General features: G+C 42.1%; 1 protein-coding gene across 3 annotated transcripts in view; it reads left to right on the forward strand.

Annotated features, from left to right (window-relative positions):
* The first annotated feature begins 600 nt into the window (after positions 1-600).
* The window catches only part of EGFR (epidermal growth factor receptor), a 150,053-nt gene continuing 131,263 nt past the window's right edge, over positions 601-19,390 (forward strand). For 2 of the 3 annotated variants that reach the window (XM_042834243.1, XM_042834244.1), the window contains exon 1: positions 601-691. The gene's annotated coding sequence lies outside the window, so the exon portion shown is untranslated. Of the gene's footprint in view, positions 692-1,611; positions 1,820-19,390 lie in introns of all 3 variants that reach the window. The other variant, XM_042834245.1, reaches the window with a different exon arrangement.

Here is a 19,390-nt window from a genome sequence, read left to right on the forward strand (position 1 = left end):
GGCAGCTGCCGGGCAAACAAACAGCCGGGAAAGCGGAAAACGGGATATCCTCAACACTCACATAAACAGAGCAGGGGAATCGGCCGAGCTGCTCCCTTCCCCCACAACCCGTTCTCCTCTGTCCTGGGGCAGGTAGGGGCCGCTCCATCCCTACCTGGGCGGGGAAGGCGCCGCTGGTTCCTCCTCCCCCCGCTCCTTGCTCCCGCCCCATCCTCCTCCTCGGCGTCCCCAGAGGGAGCCCCTGCGCTCCGCGGCCGGGCGGAGAGCACAGCTGGGCACAGTAGTCCCGCGGCCGGCCCCAGCCGCTCCGCAACCCCTGCGACAGGAGGAGCAGAGGAAGGAGGAAAGAAGAGGAGGAGGAGGAGGAGGAGGAGGGGAAAGAGGAAGAAGAAGGCAGCAGTCCGCCTGTAGCTGGGCAGGCACGTGTGCGCGCAACCCTCGACGGCCTCCCTCCAGCATGTTGCGCAGAGGCAGAGCGGCTGCCAGGAGCTGAGCGGGGCGGAGCGGAGCGCAGGGCAGAGCAGAGCGAGGAGCGGCTCGTCGGGGAGCTCCGTGCTCCCGTCACGTCCCACGCACGCCATGGGCGTCCGCAGCCCCCTGTCCGCCGCCGGGCCCCGCGGGGCCGCTGTCCTGGTGCTGCTGCTGCTGCTGGGGCGCGTCGCCCTCTGTTCCGCCGTGGAGGAGAAGAAAGGTAACGGGCGGTGCGGGTCTGCAGCGGCGCTGCCGGGTGTGAGCCTTGGTGCTGCGGGGAGCGTCGGAGGGAAAGTCCCGGCTTCGTCCCTTAAGAGAAAGGGGAAAAAAAAACCGGAGAGAAAGATGGGAAAACAAACCTACAGCAGCGATCGTGCAGCTCTGACTTCCTGATTCTAAGCTTATTTTCTTTTGGGGGGAGGGGGGGGAGGAGGTGGAGGAAATAAAAGGGAATAAACCTTCGCGCGTCTCATCGTTTGTGCTTCTCCCCTCTCGAGGCTTTTTTTTTTTCCTTCTTTCCACTCCGCCTCCCGTGCTCTTTCCGCGGTGTCCCGAGCTCCCTCACCGCCCGGCTTTACCCCGTGCTGGCCGCCGGCCCCGTCCTGCTGCCCCGCGGAGCTCGGGGAGATGGCACCGAGCACGGCAGGGACACGCCGGGCAGCCTCTGCCGGCCCGCCGCCTCGGGCCGGACACCTCAGCTCATTCCGCTCCAAAAAGATGAATGCATGTATATACGTGTGCACACACCTGGGTAGGGCGTGTAGGGGAAGACGGGAAACTTCTTGAGGGTTCTGGTTCTCCGGTTATCAAAGCAGAGAGCGTTCCGTGCTCTCTCTCTGCCCCGCGAGATGCTGTCACCCTCGCTGAGCGCCCGGCAGCCGTGCGTGGGAACGGCGGGGGGTGGCCGCGAGGCTGTCTGCTTGGCTTCTGGGGCTTTGTTTTTTACACGTTTTTGAAAAACTGGTTTAAGGAGTGAGGAAACGTTTGTGTTGGGAGAGTTCCGTCACTTTTTCTCCATGCGTGGTGATCTTTTCTGTGAATAGGCCCCGAGCGTTGTTCCAGGCAGAGTGCAGTTCTCTTTATCTTGGAAATCTGCCAGCAAGGAAAAAAATGCAGATTTGTTGTATTTTCTTTCTACAGAAAAAGAGGAAAAAGAGAATTAGTGGTGTTTAGAAGAGCTGGTGTGTGGCTGAAAACAGCTGAACCCATCTTTGTGTAACTGAGGGCAATAAAACCATCTTGAAAGGGGCAGCAGCTCCCCGTTCTGAGGAACTAGTTGCACAACCTCAAAGCGGCGAAGAGGCTCCCTGGTGCCAGAAATCAAGTTCATACCTGTTGCTGATGTAATGTAGGTAGCTCTTCTTTCCCAGGTTTCTGATCTTTTTCTTTTCTTGTTTCTCCTCACCCTTTGAAAGTGACGCAGAGCAGAGCTGGCTCCATCTCCTGCATTTCTGTTAAGTCCTTTGAAATGCAACTCCCAGGTGCACGTACCCTGTAGAATCTGTAAAATGTGAGGATAAACACATTGTTCCCTTCTTTAAAGCGCTTAATTCTGTGTCTCATGAACTTATGAGGGTGCTGTTTATTTGAGGATTATTAAGTGATCAACAGCTACGTGATAAATCCAACAGACATTATTGTCAGCATTCTGTTAGTGAGTAACTGTTCATGTGAGGAGGACTAGGGTCAGAAGAGGGAAAGGCAGAATAACTTCTTCAAGAATCAATTCTTTGGGCTTTATTTGTTTTCCTCCGCATTTGAGGATGAATGAGAAAAGAAGGTGGGTACAGAATAAAGCAGCATTTGGGAATCAAGAGATGCTGATTTAGGCAAAAGCCCATCACCTTGGGACCCCATGGCATCTGAATTTCCCATTTTCCAGTTCTGAAAGCAAATGTACTGCCATAAACATTGCAACACTCGTGTCTTATGATAAAATTCTGTTGCTTCTAGATGTCCAAATGGCATGTGCATTTGTACTTCTTAGTATTTCTATAGTTAGTACTATCCCCCAAAAGTATGTAGGCAAACCTTTTTGTTACAAGAAGGTCAGAATCAACCTATAATGGGCGATGTCATAGTTTGATGGAAATTAAGATATAATTGTATATTTTACCAGAAGTTTAGGAAGATCTTTTCAAATTGGGATGAGACAAAACTTTTTTGTTTGAGTGACTATAGTTGTGAAAATGAAAAACAAAACAAAACCCAATAGTTATGCATAATCCAACACCAAACAGCATTGTTGGATACTGAAGAACACTCTCAGGAATCAATACCTCCCTCTCTCTCAACCCACCTTCTCTAATATTGATCCAGATTAAAAACAGAGGAAGTTAGGAAGTTATCTGGATTTACACTTATATTTGCTGGATGGCCTGTTAGGTGGCACCTGGTACAATTTCTTTGACAGCAGGCATGCCACTTCCTGCAGCATGCTTTTGACTGATGTCCATTTTGTGTTTCAGTGCTTAGTGACACTGCTTTTATGCAAACTGCTTTTTGTTGCTTTATTGGCTCTATATGGCTAGTTTTGATCTGTACTTTTGCAGCCTTTGTGGGATGGGAACAAGGACTGTGCACATTAACCCACGGGGCAGCATACTGCAGAAGGTCTCTGCAGTACCCTCTCGTGTACCTTATGCTTCGTATCGCTTTCTGCGGAACGGGGAAATTAGGCTCCTTTAGGATGCTGTAGTTGTTTTTTTTTTTTTTTTTTTTTTTTTTTTTTTTTTTTTTTTTTTTTTTTTTTTTTTTTTTTTTTTTTTTTTTTTTTGCCTTTGAAAACTATAACAAATTTGTGAAATGCTGGAGATGATTTTTCAGATGTAGTTCAATGTGGTGAAATAAAGCAATTAAATAAGTCTTCAGTATAAACCTGTTCTTACTCCTTTGCCTCAATGTGTGAACAATTAAGAAAAAAATCCAAAGCCTATTGTTAAGGGCAATTGGTGATAAGCAAAGAAGGGAAGGCAGAGTGACAGCAGTCATTCCCTTAATTCAGACAACTTGCAAATACAGTGAATGTGCAAAATGCTGTGAAAGAGTTTGATGTCTCAACAGAATGCATGTATGTTCACATATGTACATGTGAACAAACTGCGTGCAGAAGTGATAGTAGTAAATAATGTATTATTGCTTGCATCAAGAGAGTATGAAGAGATTTCCAGATAAGTGAGAAATGAAGAGCAATGCCCTGAAGACTACCGTCAGAGTAGTACATTATAATTCATTTGTTAATTTATAGAGACTTTCAGGGAGTGTAACACAATGTCATTGTGTTCCTCAGGGCTGACTTTTTCATTTGGGTATCCATATATCACTGAAATCAGTAGGATATGCGAGCTTTAGCTGCGAGATAGCTGACTGGCCAAACCAGTTCCTTCTGAAGGCATCCTTATCTTCCTTCAGTACAAACTACATTAGCTTTAGCAGATGTTCAGAAATAAGCCTACTGAAAGGTTTACTTCATCTTAGGGAGGATGACTGTCTTCCCCGAATGCACTAATATCCATACTTACAAAGCAAAACCCCTAGATCAGTCCAAGTTTCAGTAACGTGTGCATCAGAGGGTACAGTCAAACTGTGGTTCTAAGTGTTGCATCCAATAAAAAACTAACATACATTAAAAACCTAGCAGTCAGTATGTCATGTTCTACTTGTGTCAAATCCAGTGTTCCAGTCTGTATTGCTGAAGTGCTTTGTGGTTGTGCTTTGTGCCAAATTGCTTTGCCTTGGAGGGCATTGCTCTGAGAAGCCAGGGCTGGCCATACTCACCAAATTATCCTCTGACTGGTCTACACAAGAGGAGAACTTGTTGGGGTGACCCACTGACAGATGAGCTGGAAAGGCCTCGTTTTCAAAAAGTGACCTGCTATCAAGAGTAGTTGTTATTTTAGAAGAGCGTTAGTTGCACTGTCTTTTATCATTCTTCAAATACCACCCTGTTACACTGCTTTCCTGGAGCAGGGGAAATGTGATCACCTTGGCTGGGGCTCAACTAGTACAGAATTGCACCCAATCTAATTAGGATTTTGCTAGTTTTAACAGAAGCAGGAAGTGATTGGAAAGAGAGCAGGGCTTTCATTTGCTCTTCATTAGAGGCACATTCTGACTTTTCCTTTCTTGAATTTGCCATGCAGAAACTGTGGAAAGTGTGCAGCCTCTGATGCATGCTCAAGCAGTAATTATTGCTGTGCTAAGGATCATCACCTGACCCGCTCTCACATCAAGGTCAGCCTGAGCAACGTGCCTTGCTGTAAGCATGTTTTGAGAAGTGAGTGCACAGTTTGCCTCTCTGAGTCCTACAAAGCGCTTCACCCAGCACCTGGGTGCAGTGGTGGCTGAGTGGGACCATTGCTTTGCCCGGGCTATGTGATACCTGGGGGAAGGCATGATGGGATCAAGCAAAACAGCCCTTGCCTTGGGGATACACTCTCCCAGTTAGACTGATGTGTGCTGGCACACCAGCTCTGGCTGAGAGGGTGACTCACCAGAGGTCCTTCTGCCCCTGTTGCCTGCTTGACCCTGCCAGGTAGTCATTGGCACGGATTTAGCAGCTTTAGCAGGGGTAGAAAGCACTTAGGTTCAGCAGAGACCACAAGGATGATCTGAGGGCTGGAGCACCTTTCTTGTTGAGACAGGCTCAGGGAGCTGGGCTTGTTCAGTCTGGAGAAGGAAAGACTCTGGGGGAGACCTTACAGTAGCCTTCCAGTATCTAACATGACCTGCAGGAAAACTGGGGAAGGACTCTTTATCAGGGAGTGTAGTGACAGGACAAGGGATTATGGTTTTAACTAAAAGAGGGGAGATTTAGCTTAGGTATGTGAAAGAAACTCTTCTCTATGAGGATGGTGAGGCACTGGAACAGGTTGCCCAGAGAAGCTGTGGATACCTCATCCCTGAAGGTGTTACCAAGGCCAGGTTGGATGGTGCCCTAAGCAGCCTGATGTAGTGGCAGGGATTCCTGTCCATAGCAGAGGGAATGGAAATAGATAGTTGTTTGAACCCAAGTCACTCTATAGTGTGGTATGGTCCTAGGGTAATTCTGCTTTGCTGGGAGTTAATGGTGCTTGGGATGTGAACCCACCAGTTGATGTTTCCTGTGGACTTGGGCAGTTGTTGTTCAGCTTGATACAGTGCATGCTACCCCTTTTGTGTGTGAAAAAATTTGACTTCCTTCTATGCATCCAGGAACACTATGTTAGTCAGCAGAGGATGAGATCTAGCACAGTTCCTGCCCGTTTTGGCTTTCACTGTGTTACTTCTGGCTTCCCATGGCATCAAACTGGACTGTAACACTCCTTTATTTAGGGCTGAATTCTGCTGACCTAATTGTATTGAGTAATAATGTACTTTTTTTCCAGAAGTTAAAGTTACAGAGGTCTTGGCATGAATATGGGCAGCAGAAGTTATTTATAAAAGAAATGTGGAAAGTATTTTTTTTTTTGCTGTTCAGAGAGGTTGTACAAAATGAATGTCTATTTCTGCTGAAGCAAGATTGTTGTTTATTAAGAAAGCTGTGACTACTATGCCTTATTAGTTTGGCCCATGTGGAGCATATTTATATGTAGGTGTGGGTCTTGTGCACTCTGTATTTAATTAGTAATGTTGTTAAGTGTTGTTCACAAGGAAAAAGCATGAGAAATTCTTGTTACTTTTCCTGTTCAAACAAACTTTGTGATGACCAAACTTTCTGAAATACGCTTGCTACCACATTTTGAAGTTTTAATGCGAAGTGCGTTTTGCCTACTGACAAATCAGTGCAAGGCAGATGCGAGTTTCCTCTGCCTTCCAGTGTGCTTTCTTCAACCCACACATCTGTGTACGTGAAAGTAAACATCTACATGTTCACATGCATGTCTCGCTGTTTGAGTGCATCAAACCATGGGAGGATTCTGTTTGTTTCGGTGGTTGAAGGAGGAAAACAAACAAACAAACAGAAAGAATGACTTCTAGTCAAAGTGAAACATATTAGGGTGGTTCTAGTAAAGTGAAAAAAAAGAAAAATGAAAGAAAAAAAAAAAAAGGAAATAAAAACAGAGCACTGACTATCTAAAAAAAGGCAGATCTAGGCTAATTTAGAAGATTTGTTTGACCTGAAACCATTTTTTTTTTTCAAGTTGGGTAAAAAGGAAAATCAAATGCTATTTGTAATGAAAAATTGCCAGTTTATTCTGAAAATAGCAGAGCACTGCTTAATTTTCTTAAATTTATCTCCCACTCAGTTTCTGGGCCACGGCATATTTGCTGCATTTGGCTCAAATTAATGAACTAACTTCAGTTCTGTTCTTTGCTTCAGGAAAAACTAAGGTGGGATGAACTGCTATTTGTGTAAAGTTGAGAAGCTCTGCTCCAGTTTATCTGAAGGTAAAATAGAGAGACAAATGTTTGTCATGGCTTTTCCATTTTCACTGAGAATTAATAATGAAGGATCTTGGTTTCCATCACCTGTGCTGGGTATGTATGGTGCATACACTGAACCGTGCTGTCCTTTGGCCAGGGCTGATACACCTGGGACACCAGTCCCAGTGTGGACTGGGGCTTTGGGCAGCAGAGCAAGGGCTGCTATGCAGAGACTGTACCCCAAGGGCTGGTGGTGCTGCCAGGCTGGTTAAAGGCCCTCTGCTGCATGCACCTGCTGCTCTGTGGTTCCAACATGCAGCGAAGGTGCTGTGCTCCTCGCCACTCAGCCATGCCCTCTGGCGCCTGTGGAAACTGCAGCTCTGCCATCCCACTCCATCCCAAGCCTTGCACAATAAAAATAACACAGTACATGCAAGGACTGTTTTGCCAGAATATCTCTTTCCAGGCTGCTGGGGTCCAGAGCAGGGTGATGCTGGGTGAGATGTTTTCCAGGAAATGTGGAAAGAAGGAGGAGTGGATATAAAACAGACGTTTCAATGAAAGAAAAGTAGTGCTTTAGTTCGGGTTTGTGCAGTAAGAAAGTTATCATTTGTGGGAACTGTTTTTTTTTGTTTTGTGTTTTTTTTTCATTCTGTAATCCAAATAGTGGCATAATCCTTGATTTCTCATCACCAAACTCAGTTACACATATGAAGATAACCAGGGTAGCCCTAGAAATTGGCTATTCTTGGCACTGGCGCGCTGTGAATTTGCACTTCTCTTGGTAGGAAAAGTATTATTTTATCTACTGGGAGCCATGGAACCAGGGCCACGGAGACTTTGGCTGCCTGAGGTAAAACAGTTGGCTACTGGCTAAGTTGCTTGTTGGGATCTTGGCCTCTCCTCCTTTGTGCTAGCCAACGACAGTCGTAGCCTGCAGTTTGAGGAACCGGCTTCCTATTTGAGGGCTGATTTGCGAGCTTGGAAATGATGTCTAGCAAAGGGCATTGTTTCGTCCCATTCCTGAAGGTCATTCTCCGCATCCTCCCTGGCAGTTCTATGTCCGTGTGGGATGCTGGCCGTAGCGTGTCTGGTGGTTCACTTGGGACATGGTGACTTCAATGGTATGTGTCTGGCTTGGCTTCTTATTTTCTGCTTGCGACAGGCCTCTCGTTCCACCACACTGGGGAAACTGCAGCAGCTGCTAGAGTAACAGCTGTATGAGGCAGTGGCTGCAATCAAGGTGGGCTGCAAGTGGGTATTGCTTTGTGAGATCTGAACTGCTTCTGAAATCGCTTCTACCTAGCTGCAGAACAGTATTAGTGGCAGTTTCGTATTCCCAATGCCTGACTGAAGAAAAAAAAAGCAACAAAGAACTACAGCTACTTCTGACTGGGGATTTGTATTCAAACATTCAAACTTGTCTCCACCCGTTAAGATCAGATAGACTTATGTGTGCTTCTGAAAGATGAATCTGATTTGAATCTAAGGTAGTAAACAATTCATTTTCAGAACTGTGTACTTACATTCTGCAAACGATTGTTATGGCTGCATGTTATTGTTCCCTATTGCTAAGAAATTCCCTGATCTGGAAAATACCAATGCATATAATTTATTTGTTTTCTTATTGAAATTCTTAGGTTCAAAATGCATTTGTAGAACAGCCATGCTTTCTGAAGTTCACCTGGGAGGCAAGGCTTAGGAGGGAGTCATGGTTCAAGGAGGAAGCCCATTCTAGCTGCTGGGTCAGTTATTTTAACAATGCTTTCAGCAAAGATGCAAGGGGCTGTTTGCGTAAGTCAGTAACTGGTTCCCATGATTCAGATTATATCACTTGTTCAGGTCATTTGAATAAATAAATAACTTCTAGTAAATGAAACAACTTCTGCAATTAGGATGGCATGCTGCATACTTCATGCTGTTTGTTGTGTGGCTTTCAGTAGATACAATTAAGTTGGGTTATACTTGGAATGCTAGGTGGCATTTCATCATGAGCCACTTAACCAAAGCTTACATTAAAATGAGATATAGATTTGTTTTGTATGGGTGGCATTCTGCTGCATCCTCGACGCTTGCGTTCTCTGCAAGCAGATACTTAATGGGGAATTGATTTCTCTTGCCAAGTGCACCTTGAAAGTAGTATTTTAAAAACATATTGTTACTTACTTTTATAAGTATGCCATGTACAAAGTAATGCTGATAAACTGAAGAAAATTTATCACGTGCTATCCGTGGCAATAAGCAGCTTTGGCTGATGGTGCTCTTTGGAGATGCAGTGGATGGGTAAGAATTGAGGGCTTCCTGACAAAATCAGCAACTGCTGGTTTTCCTGCCTGAGGGCCTTGGCACTGGACTTTGCACAAACTGTGACTTTGGAAGCTGGAAAAAAAATCCTCCATTTCCTTTAATCATTATGAACAAGAGGCTGTAATAGAAGAAGACATGACTAATATTTGACGAGCTTGCTTCTAATGCATTAAATCCAGAGGTACAGAGATCATCTATCTGTATCCTCATATCTGGGCATATGAGAGCAGGAATCTCTCCCTTCTTCCACAGAAAAAGAGGGTAAGGAAGATGTCCTGAAGTCCTGGTTGAAACTACCTTTTCAGAAATTATTTCTCCTTCCACATGGAAGTTTTCTCATCTGTGCAGTCTTGGTTGTTTTTTTTCCCCCTCCATTTTTATTACAACTTATTTCTCATGGATGGAAACATGATATTCACAGTTGTTTAAGAAGGATTCCATTTGTTTTGCTGCTCTTCAGATGAGTTTTGTACAAAGCCCTGCCTTTTGCTTTTTCCTGTTTAAAAACAAGCAGAAAAACCCAAGTGAAAAAATTAAACCAGAGCAAGGCAAACCAATTTTTTTTTTAAATAAGAATTTTTAATCAGCATAATTCTGACAGAGCTGACCATAATTTAGACTTCTGTGTCTGCAGATGAACGTGGGTTTTGCAGCAAGGAGTGGTGTGTATGGTCTTTGTGCAAGGCATAACTCACTTTTGCTGAAAGTGGTAAGTGGCAGAAGTGGGACTTTGTTCTCAGCCACCCTGAGGCAGAAAGGTGACTGCACTAGAAACAAGCTGTCACACAATTTAGGAACAGTCCCATCTCCCCTTCATCATGTGCCATGCCAGGTCTTTCCCCATGGACACATGCTGTAGGCTTAGATCCAGAAAGGATGTATTTCCCTCTTCAGATTCAGTGTTTGAATCCTGACTGGTATCTGGTTGGCCCCAATGAGGCCATTCCTATTGAGGCATGATAGCTGACAGTACATTGATCATCATTACAAGTGGAAGAGCTAGTGTTTGTCTTTCTAATGAAAATCTCTCTTACTAGTCATTATTTACTTGGGCTTACTGAGGACAGAATATGGGCTGTTGTTTGAAGTTTCCCTTGCAGAGCTGTGGAAAACAAACATTAGTATTGAGACAGTGTCTCTGTGCAACAGGCTGTGGGAGGTGCAAGGCTGGATCAGTTTGCTGCTTGCCATGGCTGCATTGTCCAGGTAGATGCTGGTCCCATTATCTCTTCCCCAGAGTTAAGAGCAGGAGTTCAGTCCTCTAGAGCAGAAGCAGCAGTAAGTCCTTTTCCACAGATGTAGAAAAAGGAAAATGTTGTTTGTGCTTGTGCCAAGTGCTTGGCTTCTGGTCTTCACTACTCAGAACAAGGGATAAACAGTGAAGTTACAGTAGTTACTGTCTGTCAAAGCAAATGTGATGCTTCCCTTTGGTGATTCCTAATTTGATAACTTGGAATGAAGTTAAATGATGTAGGAGATTGAAGTCAAAACTTTTGCATCTTCAGTGATCCTGGTAAGACCTCATCATTTCATAGAACGTCCGTGTTGAGATATGAGTCTAATTACTACACTAGTTTGATATTTTTCCTTTGTCTTGGGTTCAGAAGGGGTTTTCATTTATACGCTTTCTCATTTCCATTTGATCTTCAAAAAGTAGTTGTGTTGAACAAAGATACTGGCAGCCTGTTTCCTTTCTGATAAGCTCAGTGAGGTGCTCATGCTAATGATTTCTTTTAATAGTTATTATTTCAGGGCTTTTTGTATTCTTTTTTTTGTCTCCTTAATGTGGTAGATGCCATTGGAAGCGTCATTTTATCATAGTTGTCCATGGCAAATTAACTAAACCGGCAGCATCTTTTCTGAAGTTTTTGTTCGTCAGTGTGCACGATGCTCCCAGCAGTGTGTGCTTCCTGACATTTATGATATTTCTCAAGCAGAAAAAAGATAGCATAGAGTTTTTTTCCAAATGAAAGTCTTTTTAACTTGAACAGCAGCAGTGTATCTTGCATCGATGAGCACATGGTTTTCAGTGAATTAAGACTAAAAATAGCTAATTAACAAGTTCTCTGTTTCTTTTGTGTCTGGTCATTAGTTACTATGGCCCACATTAACTCATAGTATAGCAGCGTCAAAGATGCTAATGCAGGAGGAGAATTCTTTGGGGTTCTGCAGAGAAATACTCTGTTACCTATTTCCCAGAAATACGTCCTTATATCATGAGTATGTGTGCTTGTATGCTCAGCTTGTGTCGGTATTTTTTACTCACAGCTTATCTGACGAAGGGGAAAATCTAAATTAGTCACTGACACTTGAAAAGGGACTTGCCTGTTTTCTCCTCCTTTAACATACCAACTGGATCCTGACTATAAAGCTAAACTCAAATGCTGTTTCAAAGACAAGGATCATTTCAAAAACAGCAAACATAACACTTAAGTAAACAGACTAGTTATAATAGGCAAGACTAGAAAATGGATTGTTCCATGGATCAGTGCTGTACTGTTAAGAGTGATGATATCTTAGTGGTAATCTCACTGTTGGACTTAATGGCCCGTAAACATTGATAAAAGCTTTTGTAAAATTGTCAGCAATGATTCCATCCATTGTTAGATTGCCAATGAACTTTCTCAGACGCTGAATAAATTGCTACTATCAATTATGTTTTTGTAATTATAAAGTAAGTCTTTTGTTTTGGAAGTATAATAACTCGCATAAGAAAAAAACAAATTCTGTCAGCTTAAAATTAATTGATCACATTGCTGTAAATGCCCAAAGCTCTTTAAACTGTATAGGGCTGGTGTAGCTTTTCATCTGAAGCTGTACACCCATGAATTTCCTCTGCCAAATACTCTGTGTCAGCAGAAATGAGAAATGTCATTGCCTGTTTTGGCTGAAATGGAAAACAGAATTTTGAATTTTATAATAATTCTATAATTCAATTGTTTCTGTGTAATTTTAGCATGGTACTAGAATGTGAACATTGAAAAGGCAAGAGAGATTGCTTTCCCAGCCTTTAATACGCCAGTTTGAAAAAAAAAAATTCAGAAACGCTTAGATTTTTATCTACAACTACATGCTGTGTCAACGTATGGTCCTTTTTATTTTTATTTTTATTTTTTTCCACGCAGCTACTAAATTCTTCAGCTCCATTTTTTTCCTCCCTTAATCCCTTCCATGTGATTGGTGAAATGACTTGTTATCAGCCCCAGCCTGATACAGAGCGGACTGTAATCCGGAGCAGGAAGAGAAGGAAGTTCTCTTGCAAGAAAGTAAATAGCACAGGATATTTAACAGTGCATTAAGCAATGTAGCAGTTAGACAATCCTCATAATATAGAGATGAGAGCAGGAAAATGCTCTATATGTCATTAGGTTAGCCAAGCAGTGAAATGCCCTGGCATTGATAGTGTTCAGCGTATCTCATGCACTGGCATTGGTAATGCAAAATGGAGTAATGCAAAATGCAAAACACATGGAGGAGCTGCCTGGGAGCTTTCCAGTTGCAGCACAGAATGAAAAGGAGCAGCTGCCTTACCTGATTTTTTTTTTTTTAGTTCAGTTTTTATACTCTAGGGAAGAGAAGTAATGTGCCTACTGCTGAATCTTTCTCTTAGTGCTATTGCTTGTCCGTTTGCTTGATTTTCTTTAGGAGATGGCAGTGGGCCATGTATTCCAAGGGAATATGTTATACAGCCCAACTCATGCAGTTTTGTGCATCTAATAATGGCATTGGCTGGCACATTAGCTGTGATGAAGCCACTTTCTCCATCCCGACCTTCCTCATGTGTTTGGAAGAGGGCGGTATGGTGAGGTTCAAGGATGGCCTTGAAGATTTTGGTTTTCTTTCTCAGGAATGTGCAAGTTCAAAGAAAGGCACTGCAGCTATACGCAGGGTGGGGGGGTGGATTGCAAGAGGTGGAATTATGGAGAACTGGAGGAAAAAGAAAATCTTGCTTCTGTTACAGCTCTGTTACAGTAACACTGTAGCAGAAGCATGTCTTTTCAACTGGTACTTAATCTGGCAAACCTTAGGTGTAATATTCCTTTGAAGTCTATGGATATTTTGCCTGCCAGGACTGCAGGATCAGTATTTTTTATTACTTTATTTGCCTAAGAAAACTCTTCTCATCTACTTAAAGGGGAAAGCTGATACAAAATACCAGACTGTATTACAAAGGCTATGCCAAAAAAGTAATTTGTCTGAAACAGAAGGTGAGATTATAAATTATAGTCACATCACAAGGCATTGTGGTGTCAGAATTAAAATTTGAAATGTGAATTTTGATTGGCTGTGCTTAAAAGTAAGTCTAGTAATCTGGTAATTGTCACTTCACTTTCTTTTCCTAAAAAATTATTCCTAGACATTCTGTTGGATGGAATTGAAATTGATGAATTCCTTAGGATGTGTACAGTGATGTGTCTTCACCATGGATTTTTGCCAGCTGACATGATGGTTCTACGACTGCAGAGAAAAGGAGATATCTCAAAACTTGCTGGAGTTAACCTGGTTGAGTCGAATGGCATTTTGCTCACATACTGAATGTGCTGGACTCAAAACTTCTAAATGGCAGATCTTGCAACTAATTGTATGTGTATACATGTATTACACATGTACGTCTATATATAAAAGAAAAAGAATTATTTACTGTAGTTCTGACACAATATGTTAATATGGCATTCTTAGTTTTTACAGGCCTCTGGCACTCATACTTCATAGGAACAAATGGAACAAACTGCAGCAACTGTTATGCCACACAGTACCTAAGCAGCTCCTGTCTATATGGTGTACATTAGACAGACTTTTAAACTGCACACAATTAAAGCAAAAGTAAGAGCTTAGCACTCACTGAATGCTGTGGCCATAGGAGAGCATGAGTTGGTTCTGAAGCTGAGAAAGAGTCTTCATGGAAATAGTTAGCAATAGCTGTGATTTAGCAAGCTACTTTGGTGAAGGCATCACTTCGTTTGTATGCACAATCCATTTGAAATCAGTGGAGTTGTACATAGTCATTGAGCCTGTACAGGACTAGGAGCCTCGTCTTACTGGGGGCAAAAAGTAGATTATTTAAGGGAGCAATAATTTTTAGTAGCTGAAGGAGGGACGCTTTAAATCATGACTGATGAGGGCAGCTACTTGCCATTTCTTGATAATGAGCCTCTGAGGATTGCTTGTAAATTTAATTTCAATAAGTGGAAGCATCAGAAGCTGCTGGAAATTTTGATTTATGGATGTGAATTTTGGGCAAGATTTCATGTTACGTGTGTACACTGCCTATGTCTGAAAGCAAGAAAACGTTGTCAAGCTGTGTAACAAAGTTTTGCTGTCTATTAAAACTTAGAGATTCGAAGTAACACGTTCTAAATGTTTCTATACAGTGCAGTGCAAATAGGAGAAACAAAATAAGTGGTAAAGACTGAACTAGTCTGGACTCAGCAAGACTCTACCTTATCACTGATAGTAGCATCAGATTAGCATCCTATTTAGGAGTTTTGCTGTTACTCAGCTATGGTACAGGAAGACTTTCTGTGTAACGAATTTACTATATTTCATTGTATTCTTAAACCTTATTCTTACCTCTTAGAGCTGAGTGTGTGTATTAATAGATATATGCATTTAGAAAAAGTGTATGGGGATTATGAAGAATTTATTATGCTCAGTAGCACTATGTTTTCATGAAGATTGGCTGCTGTTCTCTTGTTTTTTTTTTTTTCTCTCAAAGCTGTGCTTTTATCAGATTATATAAAACTGAAACATATATGCAGTTTTGTGAAATAGAAAAATGCTACTTATATATGCTTCATAATTGGTGCCTTTCCCTGTTCTTTTGGAGTAATTGCTGATCTGCATCTTTATTCTTTGAAAGTGCTCTGAAATAAACATACACTGAAAGAAATTATGCATAGGTGCTAATTCATTTATTTGTTAATATGAGTTCTGTTTGTCACAGCCTGAATTTCAGTCTCCTCCATTAATGGTAACCTGTGTGCTGTTAGTAGCTGAGAGATAAATGATGCAGAAGGCTGGAAGGAGCAGCTTCCCTACTGGTGTCTCTTCTGTTTGACTGTTTGTTTTCCCTGGTCTGCTCCTGAGAGCATTTCAGACCATGCATTAGGACAGTGCCATTGGGGCTTACCTCCTTTTTCTCCCATGAAAGCCATTAGTTAAATAACTTGGGAGAGAGCATTGCAGAAGTCTGCCTCTTCTGCAGCTGGATGTTCAGAGCTGAGCCCAAATCCTGATGTAGTCAGGATATGGTTAAAATACCTGCGAACATTTGGATATATTGATGAGAAGCAGCAAGTTTTGTGTGAACTGTGTTGGTCTTGGAGGCAGCCATCCTAGACTGAACCATGTAGGTGTGAACACTGAAAGATGACTTTTGGATGCTTTCTGTAGCTCTACTTTTCACATCTTCACTGTGATATAAGCTCTAGTTCCTGTGCTGATACTCCTGCCCTAATTTGCATTTTGATCTTCACAGATACTCTCCCTTGACAAGCATCTATTATTGCCACGTGTACATTAGGGCAGTAGAGCACATTTACACTTGATAACAATCCTAGCCTCATTATGTTTGAGCAAATGCCAAAAGCACTTTAGAGTTCACTTAAGTTAAAGGCAGTGACAGTGGCTGTATTCTAGGATTGGACGCTTTGCACAGGGTGCCTTTGTGGTGCTACCTGGAGGATAAGGACAGGTGAGCAAGGTAGAGCAAAGGTACCCTCAGAAGTCCTTTTGGAAACAGTATTTAGGCCTCATACTAATACACCAGAGACCTGCTGCACATACATGATTTTCCATGTGTTTTCCAGAACTGTACTAGGGGAACAGTTTTTTGTGAAGGTGTTCAGATACTTGATATATATCATCATATAGCCTGAATCATGACAAAAATAGAAGTACTTTTGTAGTCAAAAGTAGAACTTTTAAAAGACGTTTTCTTGTTAGTGCTTTGAATGCTCTATAACAATACTTAGGCAAGCAGTAAATTATCTCAAAAATGTACGTGCACCTAATAAAAAATGCAGTCTGTGCCTGATTTCTAATTAATCACTGTGATAAACTCAGTGTTATGCAAGGAATGCTTTCCAGCAATAGCAGGATTTAAAGAGTTGTTTTATATGTATATTAAGGATGCTTTTGGAGGCCAAGAGACAGAAGAGCTTAGAAGTCTGATGATTATTTATCTGGAAGGAGTTCCTGGTGTCACAGGAACTGAGCCTGCACTCTGTAGTTGTTTAACCACATGGGGAATGTGTTTGGTAGTCTGCTCACAGAGACACTGAGGGACACTGTGCCTTTATAAGTATCAGCATTCTGCTCTCTGTGGGCTTTGGAAGCACAGATTGGTAGTATAATGAAACTTGAATTCCTGGTAAAGGTTTAGAAAGAAAAGAACTGAAATACATCAGGACACCAATAAATTCTCATCTGCATTCACTGCATTGAAGCCCAGAGAGGCAGTGAACCTTAGGTTGATTAATGAAAGCTAGAAAGCTGCACTGGGGGTAGGAAATATCAGGAAGAAAAATGGAGCTTTTGCATTCTGTCCTGCCTTTTGAACTCAAAATTAGCAAACTTCTGAAATTGAAAATTAAAGGCAGTGAAATTATTCCAGTATGCGAGGTTAAGTGTCTTGCAAAGGGTGATAGCTAGGGCTTATGTCTGGACCCCGTGTTTTCTCTGCAGCTTGCAGCGTTTGCACAAACTGAAAGTGAATGAGGAAGCTTCCCAACACTTAGAAGGTTTTATTTATGATGTTTGTTGCTCCTTGTTTAAAAGGCATATCTGTACTTGTTTCCTGATCTTATATGATGTGGTATGCTAAAATACAAAACTTGCTTTAGCTGTAGGGGGAGATGAACACTAAAGGCTTCTGAAAGTGGTCTGGGCAAGGAAGACTTCAGTTTGATTGGGGGGAGGTAGTTTCTTTCAGATGGAGGAATAGCAAACGTTCACCTGTGCAGCCAGCAATTGCACGGGCAACTGTTATCTAAAGCTAACAGCACCTTTATGTGCATGGGCATGGGCTGGGAGAGTGAAGGTATCCGCAACGCTGTGTTATGAAAACATGAGGTCACATTCTGCCCTCAGGTAAACTTCATAGCTCATGAGGCAATGAGCTAGCACACCTTTACCTGAAAGTAGACCTGGGTCCTGAACAGCCAGGAAAAACACTGTGCCAAGCAGGATTTAAGTCTTTCAGGTTTACTCTCCATCTGTGCTGCCCAGTATAACGCTTCTGGCAAGAGAAATATTGCTTGTCCTGGAGGAATCATATGGAGAAGTTCTATGCAGTACTCTTCACATTATTTTCCTGTGTTTTAGGTATTTATTTCAGGTCACAGTAAAACTGCAATAACAAAATTTGCAGAGAAATTATAATTGATCTGTCCCAGTTAAAATGGAATTTTGGTTTAGAGTTTAGAAATGTTTAAGTGGTAGAAGTACAGCCAGGAAAAAATACAGCAAGTTAAAAGGTGGCCTGAATTCAGGTATCAAATTGTCAAGTCTCTTCGGATTTTATGGAGGAGTAAGTTTTTTTTTTTTAATCTTGTGTTTGCGAGTGGGGTTGTATTTATAGGGATCAGAATAATGCATTTCCCATGAGATTGTCAAAAGAGGATTATAAAAATCAGGATCTGCGTATTATAACTGTACTGTCATATAGATTTAATGCAGCTTAAACCCCTACCCAGGAAATTGTACATAAAAAAGAAATTACATGCTGCAGATTTTCCTCCTGGCACTTGCTTGTTCCTGGGAGCATGCTCTTTGTCCTCAGCTTGTTGCTGGATGGGTTGAGTCTCCACGATGAGCTGGGAGCTAGTGTTTGGGTTTGGTAGAATTCTCTGCACCAAGACTCACTTTGGCCAGTGCTTTGGCAGCAGCTCCTTTCAATAAGATCCTTTTAATTTGTCCATCGTAGCATGTTTTGCTAAAGTTTGTCAGGGTTTGTGAGTTGTGGATCAATAGAAAACCAAAGGGGGTAAAGAGAAAGAAGAAAATCAATTAAGCTTTGAACTATATGCTGCCTAAAACCTGCCATTAGTAATGACTGCATTTAAGAAACTATTTTATTAGCTCACGGCTTTGGGATATTTTGCTCTAATTAATGCTGAGAATTAACCTGCACTGTTTTCTTCAGCGTTAACAATCCTTCTTTCTGTTGAATATCAATAAGATTTTTGCTGCAGCTCAAAATCAAGTCTAATATTGGTTTATATATAGAGTATTTATGATGCACCTGCATGGACTGGTGGATTCTGTTTTGGAAGGTTTGGGGGAGCTATATTTGTATTATTATTTTTTTAATTTTATTTTAATCGATGCAACTTTCTGTGGCCATGATAACTGGTGGGACACTGCATCTTCCCACTTTTTTTAAAGCAGCTCGTGCTGCAGAGGCTTAGTGCTTCATAGCTTATTTTCATGAAGAGAGAATTTTATCCTTTAGATCCTTTTAGATCCTATAGCTTATATTTCTGAACAATATTTTGCTTGCAGATCATATCTAATTTATGAAGACGAAAGCGCCTTGTTAGGAGAACCCAGCCCTACGATGTCTGGAGAGCCTGTAAAAGGTGATAAACTGCTTTTGCAGCCACTTAATGTGCTACCTGGATATTTGCAGAGTGGCAGGATTGAGCCCTGAAGGAGGTGGAGACTTCTTGGTGGCAATGAAAAGGAAAACCAGTCTTGGGTGTGTTGTTTGTTTTCTTTTCCAAGCCAAGATAGGCTTATTCCTTTGCACAACTGCTTGCACATTGCCCTCACCTGAAGTTTTCAGAAGGATGATAACATACCTGTACCTGTAGAGCTGCAAGTAGCTCATGTTGAAGCCACTTTCCTGCAGTGTTGGGAAGCAGATCTTAGGCTTGCTTTCTCCCATGCAGCAGGGTGGGTTGGTGTTCCACCCCCCTCACATGCAGGTATGTAGAGCGCACACAGCCTTTCCTTAAGGTGAGAATGTGAGAAGAGCTGCACATGACAGCTCTCATGCACATAATTTGATTACAAAAGGGAATTTTTAATTGGTAATTTTGTAATTTCTCATTTGGGACAGGCAAGACAGAATTCCCTTAACCTTCAAAGCATTTTGAAAATGAATGATGAAGAAAATATTTGGTTTTCAAGATTCATTTTGTGTCTTGGTCCTAAGCATCACTTTATTGGCGATTTAAATCCATTAGAAGGCAAACAAAACTACATGGATTGTGATATAGGCAATAGGTCCACATCTAAATTTGAAGTGTAATCATGCACAAAC

The sequence above is a fragment of the Centrocercus urophasianus genome, unplaced genomic scaffold, assembly GCF_019232065.1.
Source record: "Centrocercus urophasianus isolate 14NV4802_14NV808 unplaced genomic scaffold, USGS_Curo_1.0 seq_44, whole genome shotgun sequence".
NCBI lineage: Eukaryota > Metazoa > Chordata > Aves > Galliformes > Phasianidae > Centrocercus > Centrocercus urophasianus.